General features: G+C 38.6%; 1 protein-coding gene across 1 annotated transcript in view; it reads left to right on the forward strand.

The window, feature by feature from the left end:
- Positions 1-24,907, forward strand: part of THEMIS (thymocyte selection associated) — a 210,914-nt gene that overhangs the window by 172,711 nt on the left and 13,296 nt on the right. The window lies entirely within an intron of this gene.

Genomic DNA, 24,907 nt, shown 5'->3' on the forward strand with positions numbered 1-24,907 from the left:
ACTTATATTTAAATGTAATTTTAACAGCTGCTTATTTATGCATATTAAAAATACTTTATATTCTCTTGGTTTGCAGCATATGCATTGTGTTGAGTGAGGATAGGAGAGAAAATGAGATCTGGGGATGAGGTAGGACTTAACACATGGTTTTGCTTAGTACCTTGTGACTTTCTGTTAGTTGTGAGTAGGACAAAGCCAAAGTGAAAAGTCAGTGCCTCACTTCAGATATAGCTCTTTGAATCACCGTCATGTCTTTCTCTGTGAAGCTTATTTCCTTAAAGCCCCATTCTTTGTCCTGCATGGTACCCTGTGAGAATATTCCCAGCCCACTCCCTATATGAAGCATGGACAGTACTTGTGCTGAAAAACTGGCCCAATAAGACTGATCATATAGGGGATATCTGTTAAAAGTAAAAATTAAAAAAAGTAGGCTAGAAAATGCATTAATGTTCTTTCTAACAGTAAAAGGAGTCCATGAATTCTCAATTGCTTATCATTCCTGAAGGCAAATGTCACCAAGCATTGTGATCAGCCTATAATCTTGAATTAGTTAATGATATACTTGTGTCCATGTAGTTAAAGAGTAAAATATTCAAATCTAATACATTAGCCAAGACATATCATAGACATACACATAAAAAAGGTAAGATTAAATGTATTTACATAACTCTTTGCCAAGAAAATGAAAATGTTTTAAGTAAATATTCTAGGAGCTAAGATTAGATGAGTGTACTTAAGATATGGATGGCATTTGAATACTTTTTTCTTGGCTGTGCTTTAAAAAACCACAATACTCAGAAACACTCAGGAGCACATTTATCAGCCTCTAGGAGTCATGAACATCAAGAAAAGGTGCCAACTGAGATCTTGAGGAGGCTCAACTAAAGCCTGGACTTTAAGTAAATAGCCTTTGTCCTGAAGATATATGTACGACTCGAACAAAATTTAAAAACCTTTATCCGTGAAAGTCTTCTTTCAAGTGAGAGAAATTTAGTCTTAGAGCCATGTAGTCCTGGCAGATTTCCCATATTCAAACTGAGTACATACCTAGAATGTCACTGCTTTGTCAGCAATGAACTAGACTCTGGAAAGTAGCAGCCAAGAGCCGGGGAAGACTGCCATCTGGTGGGAATATGAAATTACTGCCAAATACCAGGTCAGCGTTCCAGTTGCTTTACAAATTGTTTGCAACTCAACTTTTATAGCAAGAGTGAAATGAAAATTTAAATCAAAAACCACAGAAATCAAATGAGCAAGGCTTCAATTCATAACTAATAATTATTATTGTTTGGCAAGTTCCTTTCTGTTGTTTGCTCTAGTTGTTTGACCTTTCTTTGGACATGGTTAAAAAAACAAAAGATGCTGACAAACATTTTTCTTTTGTTCTATTTGACCATTAAGGATTTTCTTAGCATTTCTTTGGATTTCAAAAACTGAGAGTGTTCTTTTTACAAAAAGGGCAATGTAATACACAAACCACATAAGATTAGGAGATGGAAGAATGCAGAGGAATTAATATTAGCAAGTAATGAAAGTAATTGAAATATAGGTCAGAAAATGATGAGTACTTAGCCTTGAATTTAGTTTTGTGTGCATATAAGGATGTTGTTTAATCTTTTTGTACTTGGGTTTCATTTATCAGCTTTGGTTCTCATAATTTCTCTGTCATTTTAGAATATTGTCTTTGTTCCTGGGTTCTATTGTCAGCTTTGATTATTAACACTTTCTCTCTTTTTTACAAATTTTATTTATTTGAAAGACAGAATTACAGGGAGGTAGAGAGGAGAGAGGGAGAGGGAGAGGCCTTCCATCCACTGGTTCACTCCCCAAATTGCTGCAACGACTTGAGCTGATCCAATCCAAAACCAGGAGCCAGGAGCTTCTTCTGGGTGTTCCAAATGGATGCAGGTCCCCAAGAACTTTGGCCATCTTCTACTGCTTTCCCTGGCCATACCAAAGAGCTGAATCAGAAGTGGAGCAGCCGGGACTCAAACTCGCACCCATATAGTATGCCTGGTCCTGCACGCGGCATCCTCTCTACCACAGCACCGGGCCCAACACTTTCTCTTTTAGCTGGCTCTCAACTTGCCAAATGATAATAACAGACCAAGCCTTTGTTTAGAGATCTTAATGAATCTAAAGTGCTTATATGATTCTGAGGCTAGACCTTGATGTTCTAAAACCTCATCACAATAAATACTCAACTCTAAAATGTCTCTTATTTGCAGTTGTTACCCAATACTCTACTGAATTTCTTTCTTTTCAAAGTGAATGTGGAAATGCATCGAAGAAATTCTTCAGAATTTCAGATGGTATGAAATTCAGATGAGAATGTGTATATGTGTGTGAACTATCTTCATATTTAATATTTTTTCAGTATGAGTATTCTTTCCACTAAATGCATATATTACACATATCAAAATTAGTTTTTTAGCAATATGTGACTTTAAACATGTATTGCTAAAACTCCAAAAGACAAATGACAAGTTTAAATATTTTTTATTAAGTGCAAATTTGAGATATTGCTGAAAAAGACAACTGGACCTAAATATCCTTCTCTCTTGAACTCCCTATAATTAACCAAGCACAGATACTATGCTGATGGCTAAATGGTTTATTTATTAGTTTGTCTACTTCCTAAAAGGGGTAGTGAAAACTTGAGGAGGTAAGGCCTACTTATAGGTCCTTGTGTCATTGCAAGCATACCTTTGGAATGTAGTGTTCATAAAAATTGGAGTTAAAATCCTGGGTTTAGTCCTAACTTCTCTGTTTGCTTCCTGGCTCAATATGCAATCCTTTGTCTGTAGGTACTCTAGCATCTGCTGTGGGCCCCTCATCCAAGGCAGATGTCATGCCATTTGCACTGGAAACTTCCAAACTGTTAGCTAAATAGGCCTATCTTTGCTTCATTAGTAGCCCATGTTAGGTATTTCATTGTAGAAGCAAAAAAACACTAATACAGAGAATTAGCAAGGAGTAAGTTCACTACTGTAACCATACCTGAAGATAGGTGGGAACTCCTGGAATTGGTTAACAGGAAGAGTTTGGAAGAATTTGGAGCAGCAGGCTAGAAAAAGCCTATAGAATACTTGAAGCAAAGCATTATTGGCATTTCTGGTGAGGGCTCAGAAGTCCAGAATACTGATAGGAAGGTGGAAAGCACAGGCCTTATTGATTAGATTCCAGATGGAATGAGAAGTCTCTTATGAATTGAGCTAATGGCCACACTTGCTTGCATCATGGAAAGAATGAGTTTATGTGGTGACCTTGCCCTGAGACTCTGTAGGAGGCCAAACTTAAAGGTGATGGATTTTTTTACTTGGTGAAAGAGATATCAAGTCAGTAAAGTATTCAGGCCTCAACATGGCAGTTATTTGCTACTTTTAGCCAGTTTTAAAGTAAGAATCAGGAGAAAAAGAGTGCAGAAGGGAAAGATTTGAAAAATTCACAGCTTGGCCAGAAAGGAATGAAAGAGTGTGTTAGCATGTAGTTGCTAACTTGCCTATGAGAAGTGAAGTGCTTAGCATTGGGACAGTAGATGAGAGTATTTTATTTTATTTTATTTTGTATTTTGTATTTTCTTTTTTCTTATTAATATAAAAGGAATAGATTTCATGTATTTCATAGGTACTGTTCTAAGAAGATAACCAAACTTCCCTCCTCTCCACTTTCACTCCCTCAACCCCTCTCCTTCCTTTTTTTTCTTTAATTATTTCAAAGACATACTTTTTTTTTTTTTGACAGGCAGAGTTAGACAGTGAGAGAGAAAGAGACAGAGAGAAAGGTCTTCCTTCCGTTGGTTCACTCTCCAAATGGCCGCTATGGCCGGCACGCTGTGCCGATCCAAAGCCAGGAGCCAGGTGCTTCCTCCTGCTCTCCCATGCGGGTGCAGGGCCCAAGCACTTGGGCCATCCTCCACTGCCTTCCCAGGCCACAGCAGAGAGTGTGACTGGAAGAGGAGCAACCAGGACAGAATCCGGCGCCTCAACTGGGACTAGAACCCAGGGTGCCAGCACTGCAGTTGGAGGATTAGCCAAATGAGCTGCAGCACCAGCCCAAAGACATACTTTCAATCTACTCTATAATCACAGGCTTAATTCACTACTAATCATAATACTTAACAAGTGAAAAGTAGGAAGACCACTGTTCCATAGGATTATAAACAAGAGCTAAAAATAATACTCATGTCCCAAGATGTCTGTTTCATTCCTATACATTTTTGGTATTCTATTTAACTTCCACATATCAGAGGAAACATGTATTTGCCTTTTTGGGACTGGCTTATTTCACTAAGTGTCATGGTTTCCAGTTGTATCCATTTTGTTGCAAAAGATAGGATGTAATTTATTTTTGGCTGAGTAGCATTCCATTGTGTGTGTGTGTGTGTGTGTGTGAGTGTGTGTGTATAAAATCACATTTTCTTTATCCAGTCATCAGTTGATGGACATCTGGGTTGATATCGTACTTTGAAGGCATATCAGAAATCTTCTAGGCCAGGGGCGTTCAACACAGGCTCAGAGGATTAGAAGTGTAAATTTGTTTCAAAGACATTCAGGGGTACACTCCTTTCAGGAAAGAGCACTGGATGCTCTACTCACCCAGGGCCAGCTCTGGATCCTGGCATGCTGGCAAAGTGCTCCAAGGCTGCTGCAGCCATGGTTCAAGGGGGCTCAGGTGCAGCTTATGTTGGTAGAAGACCTCACTATCACCTGTTTAGTGTTGGTTTAGCAGAAGTGCAGTGTGCGAGAATTATGAGATCATGGCAGTTTCCAGCAAGAATTCAGATGAAATATTGGGAGACCAGGACTGCAGGGTCAGAGTGCCTGCATGGAGCTCCTGATGTGGCAATTTTTAGATGAGATGTCAGAGTGCAGTTTCAGAGGAAGGTAAAGAGACCTCCGATGTGTCACACCAGATTTTGAAAGGTGTGAATAGCTGGGTAAAGCACCAGAGAACAGCCATGTGGGCTGTGACCAGAAAAGCCAAAGGAGTGGGGTTATGTAAATCCCTGAGATCCCATCTTCCACCAGAGGGTGCCCTGGATGCTAGTCATACAACATTAGTAGTTCATGTTTGTCCTGCCAGCTTCATTTTTTTTAAGGGATGAATCATCCCCCATTCTATTTTCCATCCCTCATTTTTTGGAATAAGAATATTTAGCTTGGCCGGTGCCGCGGCTCACTAGGCTAATCCTCCGCCTAGCGGCGCCGGCACACCAGGTTCTAGTCCCGGTCGGGGTGCCGGATTCTGTCCCGGTTGCCCCTCTTCCAGGCCAGCTCTCTGCTGTGGCCAGGGAGTGCAGTGGAGGATGGCCCAGGTGCTTGGGCCCTGCACCCCATGGGAGACCAGGAAAAGCACCTGGCTCCTGGCTCCTGCCATCGGATCAGCGCGGTGCGCCGGCCTTGGCGGCCATTGGAGGGTGAACCAACAGCAAAGGAAGACCTTTCTCTCTGTCTCTCTCTCTCGCTGTCCACTCTGCCTGTCAAAAAATTAAAAAAAATAAAAATAATAAAAATAAAAAAGAATATTTAGCTTGTGCCTGTGCTACCATCATATATTGGATGTATGTAATCCATTTTTGCTTTTACAGGGGCTCACAGCTGAGGAATTTGCTTAGAGTGTCAGATGAGATTTTGGACTTGGACTTTTGAGCAATGCTGGAATACTGAAAGCTTTAGGGCTGTTGCAGTTGGAATGAAAGCATTTTGCACTGTGAGATGGACATGGGTCTTTGAATTCCAAGAATGTAATGCTAAGTTCTGAATGTTGATTGTCCCTCAACAGCACCTTGTATGAAGGCTTGGTTCCCAGAGTCATGCAAGTGGGAAGTGAGAAAACTGTTGTAAAGTAGGGCTTAGTGGGAAGATTTTAGGTCATTGGGCTGCACACTTTTGGAAAGTGATTCTTTTGTAACTCTTTGAATTTTCATAAGTGGCTTGTTTATAAAAGCCCAGATTTGGGCTTCCCTACTGTCTCTACTTCCTGGCTTACCATGTGTTCTTTTCTCTGTGCATGCTTTTCCATACACCATGGGCAACTCACAAATGCCAAAGCGTGCCCCATGCTATTTGAACTTCGAAACTCTGAAATTGTGATGGAAACAAACCTTTTCTCTTTATAATTTTACTGTCTCAGTTATTTCATTATAGTAACAGAGAAGCTGATTAATACAGAGGGTGAGTTTGGTCACTTTGCAGAATCAAATCTATGTCATTGCCTTCCAGGTAGGTCCAGATCTATACAACTGGATTTATTGATGATTTCCTTAACAAAGAATGTATTTGGTTTAATGAGTGCTTTGAAGATTTAAGGTTGAAAATCTTCAAAAGGAGCACATGCTATCTGACTTCCTTAATGTTCCTTTGGGGACTCACTGACCATCATTAAATGCATAAATCCCCAGGTTTCATATCTTGGAGCAAGTGGCACAGAGTTGTCCATGAGATAAACATCTTCATCACCTTTTAATGCCTCTTATTCAGAAGACCTGCGCTGGCAACTATCATTTAGGACTTTTTGGAGTCCTCAGTGTCTATGGTAGATTGTTCCTGGTCTGTAGCACAAGTCTACTTTATCTCAATAATTGAGTTGTCTAGCTTGTGTTTCTAGCTGCCTCTTAGGGTCTACAGTGTTGAAATTTAAAACACCATAATCCCTGTATTTAAAAGCAAAAAACATATGACACAAATTGGGTGAAGAATCCACTAGCCTGCTTTGCATAATGTAGTAACAAAAAGCTATAAAATTCATTGTAATAATTGAAAACCAACATATTTTCACTATAGTAAAATGTGTGAAGAAATAATTATATTGTCTGTATTTTAAGAACTTTACTTAATGTAAAATAGTATTAAATAAAAATGATCACTTGTGTATTCAGATTATCTGGTAGCCATGAGTTTTCTTTTCTTTGAAAGGCATTGTACCATTGAAGACCAGTATTAACTTCATACAAAAGGTGAAGTTGCTACAAAGAATATTAATGTTTTCTCTAAAGACAAATATATCAACTTCAAACAGATTTAGTAGGATGCCATCTTTAATAATCTGAAAGATGTTTCTAGAAACAAGTTACAAAAGTTAAATGCCCAAACTTCATTTGCTCAATCTTATGGTTATATCACAATCTTTGTCACTGTCCATGTCTTGCAATATTGTCCAGATTGGAGCTTCTTTGTGACTTCTACAGAATAGTTTCTTGAGCTTCATATATTCAGCTTATTAATCCTTTATCAGTTGCATAGTTTGCAAATAACTTCTCCCATTCTGTTGGTTGCCTTTTAACTTTGCTGAGTGTTTCATTTGCAGTACAGAAGCTTCTCAATTTGATGTAATTCATTTATCAATTTTAGCTTTGATTGCCTGTGCCTCTGGGTTTTTTCCCAAGAACTTTGTGCAGAGTTTCCCCCAATGTTCTTTGGTAATTGGATGATATCAGTTTTAGATTTAGATCTTTAATCTATTTTGAGTTGAATTTTGTGTAAGGTGGATGGTAGGTGTCTTGCTTCGTACTTCTGCATGTGGAGATCCACTTTCTCCAGCACCATTTGTTGAAGAGACTGTTCTGGGAATTGATTTTAGCTCCTTTGTCAAAGATAAATTATTTGGAGATGCGTGGGTTGATTTCTGGTGTTTCTATTCTGTTCCATCAGTCTATGCATCTGTTTTTATAACAGTACCAGGCTGATTTGTTCATAACTGCCCTGTAGTAATTCTTGAAATCTGGTATTGTGATGCCTCTGGCTTTGTTTTTATTGTATAAGATTCCTGTAGTTATTCAGGGTCTCTGATGTTTCCATATGAATTTAGCATCATTTTTTCTATATCTGAGACAAACGTCCTTGGTATTTTGATCGATATTACTTTGAATCTGTAAATTGCTTTTGGTAATATGGACATTCTGATAATATTGATTCTTTCAATCCATGAACATGGAAGATTTTCCCATTTTTTGTGTCTTCTATTCCTTTCTTTAATGTTTTATAATTCTCATCACAGAGATCTTTGACATTCTTGGTTAAATTTATTCCAAAATATTTAATACTGTTTGAAGCTATTATAAAAAGCTATTGATTTTTTGTGTTGATTTTACATCCAGAACTTTACCAAATTCTTCTATGAGTTCCAGTAGTCTCTCAGTGGGGCCTTTGGATCCTGTACATATGGAATCATTTGCAGATGGCAAATAGGGATATTTTGACTTCCTCCTTTCCAATTTGTATTCCTTAGATTTTTGCATCTAAGGAATAATTAAAAATAAACACTATAGTATCAAGCCGCAAAACATAAGTAATAATTTCCTAATGTCACCAAGTACTAAGTAAATTTAGCCTACTGAGCTGTGGCGCCGGCCTGAGCATTCTTAATTCAACATTGTTGGGAAGTTCTGGCTTCTGGATCTTGTTTTTGTTTTCAGATACTACATGTCTTTGACTCTGAATACGCACTTGGAGTTATATAGTCACATACTGGGTTCCAGTGAGTTGAATTTAACTGCAGATTCAATGAGCCTGGTTAAGTCGTTTGAAAATTGCATTTTGTAGTTTATATAAACTAAATCTCACAAAATGCACAAGTATCTTTTTTGAAAGACATTTATTTATTTGAAAGACAGAGTTACAGAGAGGAAGAAGCAGGGTGGGGGGGGTCTCCCATCCTCTGGTTCACTCCCGAGATGGCCACAATGGCTAAAGTGTCTTCTGGGTCCCCTGCGTGGGTGCAGGGGTGCGAAGACTTGGTCCATTTTCCCATGTGTTCCCAAGGTCATAACAGAGAGCTAGATCAGAAGTGGAGCAGCCGGGACTCAACCCAATGCCCATACAGGAAGCTGGCACTGCAGGCAGTGACTTTCCTCACTATGCCACAGTGCTGGCCCCATGTGTATCTTTAAAAATTGCTGAAAACAACTTGTAATTGAGAGACTTTCCTACTAGCCTTCCCATTAAGGAGTGAAAATGTGAGCTACAGAGTAGGAGAATTCTTCACAAAAATGATAAGGGATACTAAAAGGACTTGTATTCTGAGTAAAGAACTTTTACCAATTAATTATAAATACAAATAGCATAGTAGAGAAAGCGGGCAAAACACTGTACTAGATACTTCACAAAATAGATATTTCACAAGAAGTATGTTCAGTGACCAATGTAACAGTGAAAAGCTATCTGATCTCATGGGTCATCTGAGAAATTATCAATTAAAACCACAGTGAGATATTATCAGCAGCACCACAGAATCACTTGAATTATTAAATAGACAGATGTAGAAAAACTGGAAGCTCATACTCCTGCTGAGCGTATGCTATTTGGGAATTGCAAGATGCACTAAAGCTGGGCATACACATATGCTGTGACCCAGTCTTTTTTTTTTTTTTTTTTTGACAGGCAGAGTGGACAGTGAGAGAGAGAGACAGAGAGAAAGGTCTTCCTTTTGCCGTTGGTTCACCCTCCAATGGCTGCTGCAGCCGGCGCGCTGCGGCCGGCACACCGCGCTGATCCAAAGGCAGGAGCCAGGTGCTTTTCCTGGTCTCCCATGGGGTGCAGGGCCCAAGCACCTGGGCCATCCTCCACTGCACTCCCTGGCCACAGCAGAGAGCTGGCCTGGAAGAGGGGCAACCGGGACAGAATCCGGCGCCCCGACCGGGACTAGAACCCGGTGTGCCGGTGCCGCAGGTGGAGGATTAGCCTAGTGAGCCGCGGCGCTGGCCTGTGACCCAGTCTTTACAGGAATTCCCACAGGAATGCATATGTATGACAAAGAGAAATATGTTACATGTGAACAAAGTCGTGTACAAGTCATAGCAGCTTATTTGTAGTTTCAAAAATTTAGAAATGACTCAAACTGTCTTCAATAGTAGAACAAAGGAAAGCACCTTGGTGCATTCATCCATTGGAATACTCTATAATGTTGTGGATGTAAAGAAAGAAGCCCAACACAAATGAGAATATACTATAGAGGCAAAGTGTACAGAGTTCTTAAACCTGGAGAAAAACTAACCTATGATATTAGTGTCAGGATAGTAGTTAATTTGGGGGAAAAGAATTGGAAATGTGACTGTATGAGAGCATCAGGGAGCTGCTGGGAGCTATTAACACTCTGTTTTCAGGTCTCAGTGATAGTTACATGGATGCGTTCAATTTGTGCTTAGTCATTGAGCTGTGACCTTATTGTTCATGTAGTTTGAAAGTATTAATTACTATAGCAAATAAAGTTATTAAAATATTATACTAAAAATGTCAAGAGAACAGTTATATCTTTAAGCAGTATTGACAGTTTTCATACTTCTAGTAGTTCTCCATCAGGCACTTTTGAGACAGAAAAGTAAGGTGAAGTAATTATAGTCATCAACATGTCAGGCAAAAATTTGAAATTGCAAAGAAGATTGAAATGAAGATTTACAAACGTTCTAAGTGACAACAAACTTCCATACCTTGTATTCTGCTATGTGATACTAGCAACTAAAAATTAAAGTCATCATGATTAACAATATATTTTAAAACTAAGAAATAAGAATATGAAGATAATGGTCCACAGTTTTCAGGGCAGTTTAGGTGTGCTACACTCAATCTAATACATTATATATTAAAAAAGTCACTCAAATAAATATTTAACTCTTTTCAGTCTTTTCAAATAAACCTAAAGAAAAATCTCCATGTTATTAAAAATTCTGATTCTTCCTTAAAGCAATTAAAATAATACAAAGAAGTTATATAGTGATAAATTAAAATCATTTATTTTTCTGAAAATATTCTTGAAAGATGCTTAGAAAAAATGCTGAACGTTTCAATATGCTAATACATGGACAGGCTTACAAGAGTGCCTGACACTTAGTAAGCATAAAATAAATGTTAGCTCCTAATAATATGTGTTTGAACAAATAACTAGAAAGTTGCATTTGAGTTCAGTTTTTTTTTTCAGGCATATCTGTTTATTATATAAGCTAGATTGTTTTTAATAATAAAATACATAAACAAGTAATTTTGTACACTGGAGACATTATTATGTCCTTTAATAACTTGTTTTGCAAAAGTGTTGTTTTATAGATGACTTGAGTAAAGGCAGTCACTGATAGAGTCTAGAACTTTTTAAAGTGAACCTAAAAGAAAGCTAAGAAGATGAATCCATGTATGAAATGTATTCCTACTGTCATTATAGACAAATTATTCTAGTAAAGAAGTTGGCTCCAGAAGCTTACAAAGTTCTACAGGGTGCTCCAGATATTGTGAATATGTAGAATTGAAACTAAAAAATGTAGCAAAATTCTCACAATCTTTTGTGAGATGGAGAATGACTATGGCACTCTTGTGTATCATTTAAACATTTGTTGACAAAATACTTTTTGCAAAATTAAGGATGGGTTAGCATTAAGTTTTGTTTCACAAATTTGTCTGCTTGGCCCATGAAACGTGTCTATTGGTGGTCAGGAGAATACACTTACACAATGGAACTGGCCCTTTCATTAAAAGATGAAAAAAGAACAAGCTGCAAATAAAGGAATCAGCCTACAGAGAACATTTTGAAAATGGAATGTTCTGGAATAGTTCTGATAGCCTATGCTTCCATTGCTGACAACAGTGTGTAACCTGTGAAAGCCTGTCCTCTTGCAAATTTTAAAAATGCGTAAATAAAATTTTTTGAGTTATTGTCTTTCTTTTTCTTTTTTTTTAAGATTTATTTATTTGAAAGGCAGAATATAAGAGAAAGAGGGAGAGACAGGGAGAGAGAGAAGTCTTTCATCTTTTGATTCACTCTCCAAATGATAACAACCAGGGCTGGGCCAGGTTTAAGCGAGGAGCCAGAAGCTAGGAATTTCTTCCGGTCTCCCATGTGGGTGCAGGAGCCCAAGAACCTGGGCCATCTTCTGCTGCTTTCACAGGTGCATTAGCAGGGAGGTGAATCAGAAGTGGAGAAGCTGGGACTTGAACTGAAGCCTATATGGGATGCTGGCATCTCAGACAGCGGCTTTACCCACTATGCCACAACACCGGCCCTGGAAATAAAATTTCTAACAATTCATAAAACCTTCTAAAGAACTGTAATGGGTTTTAAACCTCATAATTAAAATATTAAGTAATTAAATATTCTCAAATCTGTCTAGCTTTTTAAAGGGTTTGACATCAGGATCGGTAGGAATTTGCTACCCAACTTCAGCAATATATTTAAAATTAGCAGACATTATTGAAGCATATGCATTATGAGTTAGAGCATTTAACAATGTACTGTTTCTTCTTGGATGCATTTTTGTGAGATGGAATTTTTAGCAGTGACAGTCATTACAAATTTTGTCAATAAATTGAATTAGGAAGCAAACAATTCAATTTCTGTAACACAATGTGTTAAATAAAAATTTAAAAACTGATCATAACCATTTAATAATTTTCTCAATGTGTTGTCAATAAGTGAAGTTAAATTTTGCTTGAAGTGTGTTTATTTCAATACTGTAATATTTCTATTATGAGTTTGTCTTGTAATACATCAAAGGTGTCAGTAGAACAAGTGTATATTAGTTACATAAGCAGGGTACTTCCAAAATTAGTATAAAAATAGAATTACAAGACAAAGTCAAATTGGTGAAATTTGTTTTGAAGTCCATGCATAGTTTTCTCATAATACACGTGGTCAGGAACTTTTTGAAGGCCTCCCATGTTGCTAGGGTGCATGTGTGAAATTTTATGCTATTTATAGGCATCACATTTATGTTTTATGCTTAAAATGTTTGTTAAGAATTGTAATCACAGTAATTTAGAGATCACTGATTTAGAAGTTGCAAGAAAAGAGAAATAATGGCAACACGGATGAGTGTATAAGGACCCAAGAGTTGGAGAGTGCACTGTGACTGAAGACTGAGGGGAATGCCGTTGTTTAAATTGATGAGGTACTGAGCAGTATTATGTGCAGCAGAAAGCTGAGGAGCCGTGAGGGACGAGAAAAGACCATGGGATTTATGACTGATGACTAGAAATTTATTGTTGATAATATTGACAGTTAAGTGGTAGGAACAGGAATGAGATTCTGTTAAAAATAAATACCCAGATAAATGAATTGGAAGGAAGGAAAAGGTGCACAGATCATTGATTAGTCTCATTAAAGTCTATACTGGACAAGTAGGAAGCAGAGCGAAAAACGCCAGCTTGGAAAAGAAAGGATCACACTCAAATGAAGAGTCACTTTCTCTAGAAAGGGAAAAGATGTTTTCTAAGTCAGTAAGAAGCATAAGAGACCCAATATATTTCTAAGAAAAGTGGAAAGCTATGGGGATGCACTTCAGATGGCTACTATCTCAGTAAGTTAAATGATTAACTTCCTAAGAGTGAAGAATGCCAGATTGTGGCTGTGAACTTGATAAAAGAGGAAGATGCTGGAAATATCTTCCCCAGGCCTCTCACAAGAAAACAAAGTAGAGATCCTGAGATAACTGAGGAACAGTGAGAACCAAGGCTTCATCAGGTAATATGAATTTATGTCTGAGACAAAGAGGAAATTGCATTTTTTTAAACCAGTAATATACTGCCTCTGGAGATGAGAGAAGATACATTTTTTTTGGAATTGGCAAACGTAGCAGAACAGAAAGTGAAGTTGTTTTGGTTCTAAGAACCCCTTGAGCAGGCAGATAAGGGCAATGAGGAGGAGGGCATGGTAGAAAGGAATTGAAGACAGAGGGAGGAGGAAGTAGCAGCAAGTATGAGAACAGTGCATGTCAGAACCCAAGATCTTGATGATGGAGAAATTCAGAGGGGCAATGAGGTTCAAGTTACAGCCATACTTACAAGAGGCTGAGATAGGGTAAGACAAAAAGTTAAGCAGAAATGTGAACACTAAGGTTGATCATGTTGTCATGTTGCGAGAGGGATGTTGGCAACACAGAGTTGGACAGGGCCTGATGAACCAAGTGTGGGGAAATTCTGGGGATGAAGGCTCATGCTTGTGTGTTCCAGAAACTCAGAGAATGTATCAGATGGTGGTGCTAGATGATGCTTTCAATACAGAATGAGGGAGGTGGTCATTTGGCATGATGGCTTGTCTTTACTTAGGAGGCCTTCTGGAGTGCTTGGTTCAAGTCTTGTCTCTGCTTCCAATCCAGCTATCTACTAGTGCATTCTGGGAGACAGCAGATAATGGCTAAAGTAATTCAGTCCCTGCAATCCACATGGGAGACCCAGGTGGATTTCTGGACTCTTAGCTTTGGCCTGCTCAGTGCCTGGTGTTGCAGGCACTCAGGAAATGAACCAGGTGATGGATAATCTCTTTCTGTCTCTGTCTCTGTCTGTCTATTTCTCCACCTTCTGGATTTTCAAATAAAAATGAAAATAAAGACATTGTTTTAAATCAGGGGTGGTGGTGATTGTGAATAGGATCTGTGAATCAGAAGCAGTGAAATAAGAGCCTCTATGAGAAAGAAATGTTGGAGGCTTGAGTTGAGGTTGAGGAGGTGTAAAGCACCCCATGAGGACCACATCCGGTCTTGGGCACTGTTCACACAGCATAAAATTTTATATTTTAGTGACAATTTGGTGACAAGAAAGCTATTTAACATTTCCTATAATGTGAACACTTGAAGAGTGAGATGAGTCACACTCATGAAAGTTGATTCTAGCTCAAATAATAATACAGTGATACTTTGAATCAGGTTGCTGGGATGTATAGCTTCCAAAGACTCATGTTAACGCTGGTTTTTAATGCCCAAGGTAAAGATGATTCTAAGTATAATTTAAAATAAATTAACCTGGAATAATTTTCCTGGATATAGTGCTATTATTATTACATAGTACCCTCAAGTTCCTATCTAATGTTGCAACTGCACTGACCTGCTGGACAGAATTCAAGTGATATTCATATATCCACTGACTCAAAACTAATTTCACCCCAAATGAATGTAGCCCAAATAGTTCATACCATTATAATTTCCTATTCTGTAATTCAAAATAAGATTAATTTTCCAAGCTTTGGTCATAGATTACTTTCACAGAATCCAGGAGTTATGATTTCCCATATTTACAGGAGCTATGAAAGTTATGTCAATAATCATGTAACTATTTATACTTTTAAATTTTCAGAAAGGCAAACTAGGGAGCAAAAAATAAGATTTGTCTGTTATGTCAAGAGCAACTCTAACATTCAATAACATCAGCACATGAAGAAACTCAACCTTGGCATTTTGAAGGGGGCATTTGCCATAGCCTTTGTAAAACAAAACTCTTTTCATGCTTGTCCAATGTATTGAATGACAGAACTAACATCTTTGAGTGTGGCAGGAATTCTTGTTGATCCTTTTAGTAGAAATTGTACAGATTATCTGTCTACTCAGCATCCATTTTTTTTTCCTTTTTCTTTTTAACTTTTATTTAATGAATATAAATTTCCAAAGTACAGCTTATGGATTACAATGGCTTCCCCCCATAACGTCCCTCCCACCCGCAACCCTCCCCTTTCCCACTCCCTCTCCCCTTCCATTCACATCAAGATTCATTTTCAATTCTCTTTATATACAAAAGATCAGTTTAGCATACATTAAGTAAAAATTTCAACAGTTTGCACCCACACAGAAACATAAAGTGAAAAATACTGTTTGAGTACTAGTTATAGCGTTAAATCTCAATGTACAGCACATTAAGGACAAAGATCCTACATGAGGAGTAAGTGCACAGTGACTCCTGTTGTTGACTTAACAAATTGACACTCTTGTTTATGGCACCAGTAATCACCCTAGGCTCTTGTCATGAGCTGCCAAGGCTATGGAAGCCCCCTGAGTTCACCGACTCTGATCATATTTAGACAAGGTTGTAGTCAAAGTGGAGGTTCTCTCCTCCCTTCAGAGAAAGGTACCTCCTTCTTTGATGACCCGTTCTTTCCACTGGGATCTCACTCATGGAGATCTTTCATTCAGGTTTTTTTTTTTTTTTTTTTTTCCCAGAGTGTCTTGGCTTTCCATGCCTGAAATACTCTCATGGGCTTTCAGCCGGATCCGCATGCCTTAAGGGCTGATTCTGAGGCCAGAGTGCTGTTTAGGACATCTGCCATTCTATGGGTCTGCTGTGTATCTCACTTCCCATGTTGGATAATTCTCTCCCTTTTTTATTCTATCAGCTAGTATTTGCAGACACTATTCTTGTTTTTGTGATCCCTTTGGTTCTTAGTCCTATCCTTATGATCAATTGTGAACAGAAATTGATCACTGGGACTAGTGAGATGGCATTGGTACATGCCACCTTGATGGGATTGAATTGGAATCCCCTGGTATGTTTCTAACTCTACCATTTGAGGTAAGTCAGCTTGAGCATGTCCCGAATCAGCATCCATTTTAAAATAAAAAAAATTTGGCTAGGCATTGCTTCAAATGCCTATTTCTTCTTTGTCTAAATTCATAGAACATTAGAGGAACAAGAAACAGATGGAAACTTTCATGGAAGGGTTCTCCACTGAGTACTTTGAAAATTATTCAGAAGTTGCCACAAAACAAAGTGTGCGATTATGTTGAACCCTCCCTGTATACACGACCTAAAATTTGATATTTTCCCCAGAGTATAGTCAAATCGACATCAAATCATGGTATTGGGATATCAAGGTATCAAATTAGCTCATGCTCAGTTTTCAGATGGGAAAATAGAAGATGTCCTTGAGATATATAACAGATATATAACTGAAATCTAAGTATTGCTAGTCTCTTAATGCATAGTGTGTTCCTGACACAAGTCTGTGAAGATCTAAAGTAATCTTAATAGTAAATGAAGGTTTTCTTTCCAAGAGAACATGGCAAGATCTTTAATACAGAATAAGTCATGACTTCTAATCCTAGTTCCAGCAGGGATGGTTTTTCCTTGGTTCTAATTCCAGCCAGTCTAGGAGGAAGAGGAAGCTCTTGAAGGGGTGGGGATAGAAGGCTTTCATCTCTCATCAGACACATGTAAACTCACAAGGAGAGAAAGATATACCAGTATTCTTCTTATTAGTAAGCATATTGCCTCTTCTGTGACTCAGGGGAAAGGCAGGGCAGATAGAAAACCTCAACTCTTTTGAAAAATACTTGACATTTTGTGGTGCATAGAACAAGCAGGGGACTAAGAGGTCTCTCCTGCCTAGCAACCGCAATTGGGCCAGGAGTATCTAAGTGTCAAGCCACATACATGCTTCTGTGACTAGTGGTGAAGGCCCTGATTGGTTGCCAGCTTAGAGCCCAGCCGGCAAGGTCCTTTGAAGATGGTGCTCATTGTCAATGAGGAAGTAGTTCTGGCAGAGGAGAGCAAATTCTGCCAGCAAGGAGTCTAGCCTGGGGTGGGGACGGGCATGGGATGGAACAGGGAGAGGTGCAGTTGAAGTTCTTGGTAAGTGCAGCCACCAAAATACAGGCCAGAGCAAGACACCTGCAAACAGCATGACGTCGTACGGGCAAGGAAAGATGTGAAAAGATAGCGTGTCTTTCGCATCTGGTGGAAAAAGCTCAGAAGCATTCTATTTCAGTTGGCATACAGGACATATTTCATTCAGAAATGGCAGTTTATGAGTGTATTCAGATAATTGCATGAAACCTTGAAATATTATCTGAAAGAGAGGACTGTCTATGTGAATGATCACCTTTAGGTCAGTTTTCACAGTTTATATTCTTGCTTGTTAAATATTTTCTTCAGAAAAATGAAGTACTTGCCTCTATTAAACTGGATCTTTATAATGCACAATGAGAAGTTTATTAGGTTTTAAAAAATCATTTGATAATCTCCTAAATTATGGTTGCTTCAATCATGAAACACACAAAATACACATATACACGCACACAATAAAAGACAAATTGCACAGAGGATTGCATGCTGTCACTAGGTTGTTTTTTAAACCACTCCATAATCTTTGAAATGATTGAACTGTTTATGGTGACTGAACTATATAATACACCAAGGAGAGAACACACCCACCCACACCCACACCCACACCCCCACACACACAGTAGAAGACAGATACTGTCTTTTGGAACAATTATTTGAATATACATATCCAGTCTCTGTGTCTTAGGATTAGAATTTGACCTTCCTGTATTTTAATGATTAGGCTTTGCATTATTGCTATTCTTGTTTTAAGTCAAATTAAATTCTAAAGACGAAAGTTAGCTAAGGAGAGTTCTTTCAGAATATCACTCGAAATTTCTTTCTAAGTATCCCTTAAATTTACTTTCTGAAGTGAAAAAGCACAGGCAGTGGAAAGGGACAATTGTTCATATAAAGCAGAGAAGGAGGTTAATTTTTAGTCAGTTAACATAGGATTGCTTTTTTACAAAGTAAAAAGCAAATTACATTATCTGGGGTACTTCTTGTTGTTTGAAATATGAATGATAATTAGTCCTTGACCAAGACAGGCGCTGTGTAGCTCTCCAAGGAAAAGCAAGTCTATGTGCCCTTGGGGAGAAGGAGTATTGGGACTATAATTATGAACCACTAGGCATCTTAATAAATTGTTTAGGAAAAGATGATTTTACCCAACTTCATGGCCTTAAGTATGAGATGAAAGATGAGTTTGAAGAATTCTTTCAGTAGTCTTCCATGGCTGGATTTAAATTTTTGGTAATGTTTAATTGCTTTCATCTTTGTCCATGAGACAAATATATAGTAACTTGTAATCAGATCATTACTTTCAGCAGGAACACTAAGAGCGACATGCAAACTATACGCTAAAAATAGCATGAAACACGATGTAGCAGTCATTTTATATTAGTAGACAGGATCCTAGTAAATCACTTCTAATGACTAGTTAACTGGAAATTACAGAAAATATATAGCATTTATATATGAAGTATAACCATAGACTGCTTGTGAAGATCTGATGTATGCCCACTTAGATTTATCTATGTTCCTTGCCATTCTCTGGACACATTGTAATTTTCTTATTTTCCTTGGAACCCTATCTTCAGGTTGAAGATCTGATGTCATTGAAACAATGCCTGACAGAGGATTTTATTTCTTCTATTTTTGTTAAGCCATAATTTTGTGTTTGGGGAAAATGGGTCCACTGTGTTTATACAATCAATTCTCAAATCTCCCCTAGTATAACCATTCTTTGATTTATAGCTTAAATAGATAGTTGATCAATGCAATTTTAATCAGAGGTATATGGTATATCATATAAATACAGTGTTTGCAATGATTGCAAAAAGGAATTTATTGAACAAAACAGGACTTTAAATATATGGGCTCTCTCTCTCTCTCTCCCTCTCTCTCTCTGTTTCAGAGATAGATAGAAACAGAGTTCCCATGAACAATGGCTATGGCTGGGCTAAGCCAAAGCTGGATGATGGGAGCTCAATCTTTGTCTTCCACATAGTTTTCAGAGACCTAATTACTTGAGCTATCATTGCTGCTTCTCAGAGTCTGCATTGACAGGAAGCTGGAATTAGGAGTGAAAAGTAGGTATTTTAGCCAAGTATTCTCCTATGGAATGAGGGTGTTTGAATTGGCATCTTAACTAATAAGCTAAACATGTACACTGAAATTTCTGCTTTTAAAAATAAAGAGGGTAGGTGCCATGGTTCACTTGGTTAATCTTCCACTTGTGCTCCCGGCATCCCATATGGGCACCGGGTTCTATTCCCAGTTGCTCCTCTTCCAGTCTAGCTCTCTGCTGTGGCCTGGGAAGGCAGTGGAGGACGTCCCAGGTGCTTGGGCCCCTGCACCTGCATGGGAGACCAGGAGGAAGCACCTGGCTCCTGGCTTCAGATCGGTGCAGCTCCATCTGTTGCGGCCATTTGGGGAGTAAACCAATGGAAGGAAGACCTTTCTCTCCGCTTCTCTCTCTCACTGTCTATAATTATCTGTCAAATAAAAAAAAAACTTAAAAAAAATGAAACAAGGTCAAAATCTATATACCTTTTGTCTGTATAATAAATAGCATGGTTAGGATTGATCAGGCACTGTGCATATAAACATATGTGACTAACTGGTCAAAGAGAAAGTCATAAAAATTAAGTATATTTTATTCATGAATATATTCATTCATTTAACATGTAGTTGTTTTGTATCTACTAAATTTAAAATGCTGAGATAAGAACTTACAACAATATCTATGGCAGGGAGAGAGCTTCCTCTTAGGAGATTTGCATTTTAACCAAGGAGATACACATTACCACTAAACCAAGATAACTTGATTGCAGTTGTAAAAATCAAATTGTACTAGTGTAAGATGTTTCAAAGACGAGAAAAGAGCATGCTGGCTAAAGTCTATACTGTGAGGAGAAACTTAGAGGAACTCAAGTACCATTAAAGAGTAAGAGTTTGTGACGAATGTTCTAGGGAAATGGAATAGCCAGGAGTCAAGACTAGAAGGAAGAGTGGTGGGCCTGTGGAGCTGAACGTATGTTCAGGTTGGAGTCCAGAGCACATACTATGACACACAAGCATCTACCTCTCAACCCTCATCACATTTTATGAATCTTTAATGGAGCCCTAGACTCATAAATAAGTAGATGGTAAATCAAGTCATACAATTACTGAAATTACCTAGAGCTGATAAGAAGAAAATTAAGTCAGTAACAAAATCTTGAGAATTTTAACCTTCAATATTTAGGTAAAAGAGGTTGGTCCAGCAAAGGAGACAAATGTTCGGAGTGGCAGGTGGAACATCTGAAGGCAAGCTGAGGCGGCAACTGGACATGCTGGTGCTGCTGAGGAGTTAAACAAGATGCAGGCTGACAGTGACAGGCCAGATTGAATTTTCTGAACTAGAATGGATTTTGGGTGGAGAACAAATGCCAAAAAGAAAGGATATGGAAAAAATTAGAGGAATATATGGGGGCCGAGGTTGTGACCAAGCAGGTAAAGCCACCGCCTGCAGTGCTGGCATTCCAAATGGGCACCGGTGCTAGTCCCAGCTGCTCCACTTCTGATCCAGCTCTCTGCTATGGCCTGGGAAAGCAGTAGAAGATGGCCCAACTCCTTGGGCCCCTGCACCTGCATGGGAGACCTGGAACATTCCTGAAGAGAGTTGTGGATACAAATAGTCTTTGAGTTAGGAAATTTGACTGGGGCAGAAGAAATAAACCAGAGTATAAGAGATTAGGTGAGAGGAACATACTTCGCAGTTTTTGTGTGGAACTATTTCAGCCAATGACATTTCAGATGTGACTCTGGGAGTGAAAGGATGAGGTAGAAAAACAAAAACTTTGCTTGTAAGAAAGAGATCCAGCTGAGGTATAGAATGGGCTGTTTGTATGGACATTGTCCAGGATCATGGTTACACTGAGGCTGGAAGGGATATCACTAATCCAGGAATCATTCTTTGGAAGGATGCTTGGTGACTGCAGATTAGCAGGTAGATGTTCCCCACAGAAGGGGAGCAGTATGTGATTAGATGGCAGGAATATCAAAGCAGCAGGTACTTTTCCCAAGGAGTTAAGGATGCAAGGAGCAGCAAGCAGGACAAGGGGCCTATCAATGTGAAGACAGCTAGAGTGTGGGGGAATAGGCAGCCAACATCACATGCTGAAGTGTCATCTTCAGGGGGAAGTAGAATTTTGGTTGAGAGAGGAAGGTAGAGACCATGAGAACAGAAAGTTGAATATGCTCTAAAGCCTAAAAGCCATGGAGAAAGTTCTCAATACAGACGAATATTTGAGAGATGGGAAAGGGGAGAAAGAAGGGAGAGAGTTGGGGATATTTGATGGCAAAGAAGAGTGGAACATTCTGGGACCTTTTTTTTGTAGCTGAAAATAAATGCCTTGGTATGATGCTTGGGATGTGGTATGGGAAGGAGGAGCTAAGTAAAGAAGAAGGAAAGAGTATGTCAGAGTCAATAACCTAAAAGACACCTAATCCCTTTCAGATTAGGAGCTAAGGAAAGGAGCCCGGCTGTGATAAGCAGAGCATAAGAGAAGCTAGCACTCTGACAGGGCTTCACTGGAGCAGACTCCAGGGTGAGGCCTGCCTCTAGGAAAATGGGAAGGGGTTCTTAACAGCCTAAGTGGTAATATGCTTATAAAACGTTCAATCTGCCAGGGGTTTGTAGCAGGCAACCCAGTGCTTTTGTAATACTTGACCCATTCTTATCAAGTGTTGATTTTTCTCTCCTTAAGCTCTCATGCCAATGGTTTCAGGTTTAAAGATTTAAAAAAATTCAGTATTTCTTCTTTGCAGTCTAGGATTTATTATGATATACATAATTTTCATTAAGTCTTCAATTTTCTCATCAATGTTTTAATATTTTTGATTGAATTTGGTAAAAAGAAGCACGAAACTATGTTTTTTCTTTAATCTTGCTTATTTCTCACTACTGGGAAAGTATGACTTAATATTAACCCAATAACTTGAAAAAATCATATATTTTCCAAAGGAATCTAATTCAAAATAAGAAGTACTTTGGTTCTTGTTAATTCTGCTTCTTTCTAAAACCTATATGATAACATAGACCTGCCAATATGTTAAAAAGATTCTTGCTGCAGCTGGCGTTTGTGGCACAGTGGGTTAAACCACTGACTACCAGCATCCCATATCAGAGTGCCAGTGCACATCCCAGCTGCCTGCTTCTAATCTACTTTGTGGCTAATGCATCTGGGAAGCCAGCAGAACACGGTCCAAGTATCTGGGCCCCTGCCACCCATATGGGAGACCTGGATGCAGTTCTGGGATCCTGGTTGTTGCAGCCATTTAGAGAATGAACCAACAGATGGAATCTCTCTCCCTCTCTCCCTTACTCTCTCTCTCTCTCCCTCTGTCTATCTCCCCCTCCCCTTCCCTCCCTATCATTATGCCTTTTCAAATAAATACATTTTAAAACTAATAACAAAATTCTTCTTCCTGGGTCAAATGAAATATGGTAGTTCATGTATAGTTTATACCAACATCAAAGTTGATTTTCTGGGGGCATCCTTTGTCTATAGAAAAGGAATTTGGGAATTATCTACACTTAGCACACTCTATTTTAATACTCCACTTAAACTACTTAAGAAATTGTGTTTTTTTTATTTTTAAGATAACATTTTCAATATGCGTTATAGTCAAAGGCTTAACTCTCCACTAAACGGTTTGAAATAGCAAAAATGACCATAGTTTATCAGGAACAAAATATGTAGTGTTTTGTCAAACTTTGTTTGGAATCTTTGTCAATCAAATGGTTAGGAGTTAGTGTAGTTTTGAAGATCTGTGACTATCCTGAAATTTATTGTATATTGGTGAAGTTGACATCTTTTCATTTGGTTGTTGTTTATGGCCCTTGCCTGTTTTAACAATTTAAGAGTCTGAGAGTGTGTGATATTTATATTTGTATTCTTACACCACACCCTGCATCTGAGACAATATACATAAATAATTGTTGAATGTATCAGTTCCCTATTTCCACACAAAGCAGCATGACCACTAAAAAACCTTTATAACCCAAATTGCATTCACTTAGGCGGTTGAATTAAACTGACTTAAATTGGTTTCAGATAATCTAGATTGGTTTTGCCCAAGTATCTGGGACTTCTCTGGGTGCTGGTTGTCTCATCTTAGACAAACGGAGTAAACCAACTTTTATTCCATCTCATGCTCAACCTACAGCATGCTAGTCCAGTCATGGTTTTAATGGCATAGCGGCCCCATGAGAAGGAGCAAAACCAATTATGCAACCACCTTTCAAACCTCTTTTTATGTCAATATTCTATTTGTCCCAAGAAAGTTACATGGATAGGCCAGAAGGGAACTGAGAGATTGCACAGAAAGGACATAGACACAGAGAGCAGAGAAGAATTGGGGCCATCAGTGCAGCCAGTCCGTCACATTGTAGAACTGAACATGTTAATCATGGAATGTCTTAATCAGTACCATGCCAGAGTTGGAGGACATCCCCGAGGCTTGGCACTGTTCATTTTGTTAATTTGGGTGAATTATTTAATCATCCTAGATGCTAATTTCCTTACTTACCCTTTGTAAGTTTTAAAAACCTTTGATTCTATAAAATCAGGCTTTTAATTAATTTAATGCTATACTGTCTGCAGAAGGAACTTTAAAGTAATCTATTAACTAACTTATCTTTTAGCGAATCAAAATGACTAGTGTGAGGAGCAGGCATTATGGCACACCAGATAAAGCCACTGCCTGGGACTCTGGCATCCCATATGGGTACTGGTTTGTGACCTGGCTGCTCCACTTCTGATTGAGCTCCCTGTTAATGGCCTGGGAAAAGCACTGGAAGATGACCCAGGTGCTTGGGCCTCTGACACCTGCATGGGAGGTCTGGCTGAAACTCGTGGCTCCTGGCTTTGGCCTAGCCTAGTCCTCGCTCTTTTGGACCAACTAGGGAGTGAGGATCTCTCTTTCTCTTTACCTCCCTCTCTCTCTGTAAATCTGCCTTTCAAATACACTAAATAAAATCTTTTCTTTTTTTAAATTTTTATTTAGTAAATCTACATTTCCAAAGTACAGCTTATGGATTACAATGGATTCTCCCCCCACCCCATAACTTCCCTCCCACCCGCACCCCTCCCATCTCCTGCTCCCTCTCTCCTTCCATTCACATCAAGATTCACTTTCAATTCTTTTTATATATAGATGATCAATTTAGCATATATTAAGTAAAGCTTTCAACAGTTTGCACCCACACAGAAACATAAAGTGAAAAATACTGCTTGAGTACTAGTTATAGTATTAATTCACATTGAACAACACATTAAAGACAAGGATCCTACATGAGGAGTAAGTGCACAGTGACTCCTGTTGTTGACTTAACAAATTGACACTCTTGTTTACGGCGTCAGTAATCTCCCTAGGCTCTTATCATGAGTTGCCAAGGCTATGGAAGCCTTTTGAGTTCACGGACATCGATCTTATTTAGACAAGGTCATAGTCAAAGTGGAAGTTCTCTCCTCCCTTCAGAGAAAGGTACCTCTTTCTTTGATGGCCTGTTCTTTCCATTGAGATCCCACTTGCAGAGAGCTTTCATTTAGATCCTTTTTTTTTTTTTTTTT

The sequence above is a fragment of the Oryctolagus cuniculus genome, chromosome 5 (assembly GCF_964237555.1).
Source record: "Oryctolagus cuniculus chromosome 5, mOryCun1.1, whole genome shotgun sequence".
Taxonomy (NCBI): Eukaryota; Metazoa; Chordata; class Mammalia; order Lagomorpha; family Leporidae; genus Oryctolagus; species Oryctolagus cuniculus.